The sequence below is a fragment of the Lynx rufus genome, unplaced genomic scaffold (assembly GCF_022079265.1).
Source record: "Lynx rufus isolate CCGP_SWC_20201006 ecotype Redwood Valley unplaced genomic scaffold, mLynRuf1.p SCAF_6, whole genome shotgun sequence".
In the NCBI taxonomy this organism is placed as follows: Eukaryota; Metazoa; Chordata; class Mammalia; order Carnivora; family Felidae; genus Lynx; species Lynx rufus.
Genome location: NW_025814878.1, coordinates 88,795,954 through 88,800,661, shown reverse-complemented (window position 1 = coordinate 88,800,661; position 4,708 = coordinate 88,795,954). Strand labels below are relative to the sequence as shown.

The window sequence follows — 4,708 nt, the reverse complement described above, 5'->3', positions numbered from 1 at the left end:
GGCACCTGGCTGGCTCAATCAGAAGAACATTCGACTCTTAATCTAGGAGTCGTGAGTTCAGACCTCATGTTGGGTGTAGAGATGACTTAAAAAAAAAAAAAAGAGGCAGTTTCTCTTACACTGATTGCCTGAGTTGCACTGTAAGAAGCAACAACCTCTCCTTCCTCTCTGCTATCTGCTCAGCAGCTGCAAAGCAGCAACTATGCATGAATGCATCTCCATCCACACTGGCCAGGCTGGCATCGAGATTGGCAATGCCTGCTGGGAGCTCTATTGCTTGTAACATGGCATCCAGCCCAATGGTCAGATGCCAAGTGACAGGACCATTGGGAGAGGAGATGACTCCTTCAACACCTTCTTCAGTGAGACAGGTGCTAGCAAGCATGTGTCCATGGCAGTGTTTGTAGACCTGGAACCCACAGCCATTGATGAAGTTTGCACTGGCACCTACTGCCAGCTCTTCCATTCTGAGCAGCTCATCACAGGCAAGGAAGATGCTGCTGATAACTATGCCTGAGGGCCCTGCACCATTGCCAAGGAGATCATTGACCTTGTCTTGGATCGAGTTCAGAAACTGGGCAACCAGTGCACAGGTCCTAGAGCTTCTGGGTTTTCCACAGCTTTGGAGGGGGAACTGGTTCTAGGTTCACCTCCCTGCTGATGGAACATCTCTTTGTCAATTATGGCAAGAAGTCCAAGCTGGGGTTCTCCATTTACCCAGCCCCCCCATGTTTCCACTGTTGTTGTTGAGCCCTACAACTCCATCCTCACTACCCACACCACCTTGGAGCACTCTGATTCATGTTAGACAATGGGGCCACATCTATGACGTCTGTCGAATAAACCTTGGTATTGAATGCCCAAAATACACTAACCTGAATAGGCTGATAAGCCAAATTGTGTCCTCCATCACTGCTTCCCTCAGATTTGATGGAGCCCTGAATGTTGATCTGACAGAATTCCAGACCAACCTAGTGCCCTATCCCCGCATCTACTTCCCTCTGGCCACATATGCCCCTGTCATCTCGACTGAGAAAGCCTACCATGAACAGCTTTCTGTAGCAGAGATCACCACCACCAAGGCATGCTTTGAACCAGCCAACCAAATGGTGAAACGTGACCCTTGCTATGGTAAATACGTGGCTTGCTGCCTGTGGTACTGTGGTGATGTGGTTCCCAAAGATGTCAATGCTGACATTGCCACTATCAAGACCAAGAGTACCACCCAGTTTGTGGACTGGTGACCCATTGACTTCCAAGTTGGCATTAATTACCAACCGCCCACTGTGGTACCTGATAGAGACCTGGCCAAAGTAAAGTGAGTTGTGCACATGCTGAACAACACCACAGCCCTTGCTGAGGCCTGGACTCCCCCGGACCAGAAGTTTGACCTAATATATGCCAAGCATGCCTTTGTTCACTGGTATGTGGGTGAGGGCATGGAGGAAGGAGAGTTTTCTGAGGCCCGTGAGGACATGGCTGCCCTCGAGAAGGATTATGAGGAGGTTGGTGTGGATTCTGTTGAAGGAAAGGGTGTAGAAGAAGGAGAGGAATACTAAAATTAACAATGTCACAAGGTGCTGCTTTTACAGGGAAGCTTATTCTGTTTTGAATATTGGGAAGTTGTGCTCTGAACAGTTAATTTTTATGTAGCAGTGTATATTCTCATATACAATTACTGACCTATGCTTTAAAACACAACGCTTTGTTATAGATCCAAGCTGTCCATTTCTCTGATGAATTTGAATAAAGTATTCCCTGTCTTAAATGAAAAATAAAGAATGCTTATTTATTTTGAATTCATAAAATTATCTGCCCCAAATAGTGGTGTTAACTACATGAAGCATAAGATGACTTTGACTTGGTAAACATTTTGTCTTATTGCATATGTCTTATTGCATTGTCTTATTGCATACGCATTACTTTTAAAAATTGTAACTATTTCCCTGTGCTATCACTAAACTGAAATTTTAGAGTGACAAATGTAAGGGGAATTAGGTAGAATAATTCCCCTTATAGGGATTGGAGCAGTTATTAGTTGTTACACAATATTATAGTATTTTTTAGTAACATTAACTTATAAAATTTTTGTCTTATAGCCTTCTACTTAAAATTCATTTGGAATCACAGAAAATGAAAACAATGATGCAACGAATACAAAATGAAGGCTTGTGTTTAATTAAGGGATCTTCCTATTGTGCTTTTTTGGTCTTTGAGGAACATTGTATTACATTCTTTTAAAAAAAGAAAGCAAGAAGAAATGGAAGGGGAAGGAAAGAAAAGAAAAGAAATCTGGTATAGCACAAACTAATAATATTAGAAAAATAAGTAAGACCTGAATCTAACCTTGTCAGAACCCATCGTCTGCTGGGAGAGTAGGATAGCTAAAGCTTCACAATGAAAAGTGGTGAACGTGTTTTCCACTGCCATGGTAACCACAGATTTGGAGCCCAACCTCCAGAGAAAGTTCAGGAGGACATCCTTAACTTCTGATGCCAAAATTTTGGAATTTTTTTTTCTGAGTGAGCATGAGGAGAGCACTTTAAGAAGCTTCAGCTATGCTCTCAATTTGTATGCTTTTGAACATTTAGGTTCCACTCGGTATTTTGTAATTATAGGTATAAAACCTTTTCATGTCCACTAAAACAGGTACTAGATTGAATGCAATTGAGAGTTAAGTGTTTTAAGCCAATTAACAAAGGGTTTTTTTTTAAAGATTCTTTAACTGTTCTTTTGGTTTAATTATCTCAAGCTGACATTGCAAAATAATTCCTGTAGTTATAACTTACCAAATCTCAAATAGGACATTGATGCAATTAATAATGTTGCAATATCTTTTCTCTTCTAAATATATGGCATGTACCTGGATTTTAGAGTTACAAAGTCTTGCATTTGGAGCCTTGCTTCATTACTAATAAGCTATTTAAACTGGAAGTTTATTTCATTTTAATTTTTTAAAGTTTATTTATTTATTTTGAGAAAGAGATACAGAGAGAGACAGAGGAGAGGGAGAGAATCCCAAGTAGGGTCCCTCCACACTGTCAGTGCAGAGCCTGATGCAGGGCTCAAACTCACAAACTGTGAAATCATGACCTGAACTGAAACGGGAGAGTCAGATGCTTAACCAACTGAGCTACCCAGGTGCCCCTGATCTGGAAGGTTATTAACCTCTATGAGTCTTAGTTTTTTCATCTCTAAAATAGGGATAATAGCAACTGTTTGTGCTTATTTCAGCACCTCAAACGTAGAAGGCACTGAATAAATCATTACCACTTGGTTGCCCTTTCCTTAAAGCTCATCCATAATTGAGTAGTCCAAGCAATGGTGTCTGTGTTTTGAGGACCTAGAAGGTGATTTGCAAAATTTGTTTTTACTCTTCTTACAAACTAATAAGTTAGTATGTTACTGTTTTGTGGATCCTGGCCCCAAACTCAAGACTAATGGATTAGAAAGAAAGGACTTTGTTCTTTACAGCACAGTAAGCTGCTGGGATGAGCTCTGGGTGGCTGCTATGCATGCAGTGAGTTTCCACTGAGGCTGAGGAATACTGAGCATAAGGAATTCATCACTTTTATAGTAAGCAGTAAGCAAACCTACTCTTTGTCTGGGGGAGACATTACCTCATCCTTCAGGGTTACTCACTGCAAACACAACCCTGAGAAATGTCCCAGGGAAGGAACAGAAAGAGCCTTGCATTTCTGGCATACCCAGCAAGAATGTACATGGATGCTCAAGGCTCGTGGTGAATTGCCTGTCCACTCCTACCTACCTCATAGGTGAGATTGTTATTTTTTTAAATATTTTTTTAATGTTTATTTTTGAAAGAGGGAGAGTGAGAGAGAGAGAGAGAGAGAAAGAACAAGTGGGGGAAGGACAGAGAGAGAGAGGGAGACACAGAATCGGAAGCAGGCTCCCGGCTCTGAGCTGTCAACACAGAGCCCAATGCAGGGCTCAAATCCACGAACCGCGAGATCATGACCTGACCTGAAGTTGGACTCTCAACCGACTGAGCCACCCAGACGCCCTGAGATTGTTATTAAAATACAGATTGAGAGGGGCTTTGAGCTAATTTTTAAAAATTAGCAAATGTGACAACTTATAGAATTTAGCATGATACCTGACACAGCGCTTAAATGAATAAATTAATGAATAAGTGAGAAATATGCCCACGAAAATGTAGTAAGTATATGTATTAAGTTGGCTTTTGTTGTAATTTTATTTTAAAACTAAAATAAATGTTAAATGGATACAAACTTGTAAATTAAAGTAAAACTATGTATCTTGATTATGGCTGTATTTTATAAAACCATGAGATAGCCAGAGTCCTACTAGGAAATGTAGAAATCTATCTGTGAGAGATAATAACAGAAATAAAAGGGGACTTGGCTGTTTGAACAGATAAATGGCCAGAATTGACAACATCAAAGTAAATATATTCATAATTATTGAATTTGGTAATTATTGTTAACTGTCTTCAGCTATTTAAATTGTAATTTAGAGAAAGGAGTAAATACAATGAGTAACTGACCGAATATACGACATTAGAAAGTCCATAGGGCTACTCAAAACCCATAGGGCTACTCTACTAATCAGTTTTAACTCAGCGGAGCTACCTTACCTAGATATGCTTTTTGGCTTTCACACCACACCACTTCTTTTTATTGTTCCAAAGCCAACCTTCTATATCATAAGACAGCTGCTTAATTGA

At 40.3% G+C, this 4,708-nt stretch overlaps 1 pseudogene; it reads left to right on the top strand.

The window, feature by feature from the left end:
* The first annotated feature begins 202 nt into the window (after positions 1-202).
* LOC124528995 (tubulin alpha-1B chain-like) lies at positions 203-1,559 on the top strand (annotated as a pseudogene).
* Positions 1,560-4,708: the final 3,149 nt, after the last annotated feature.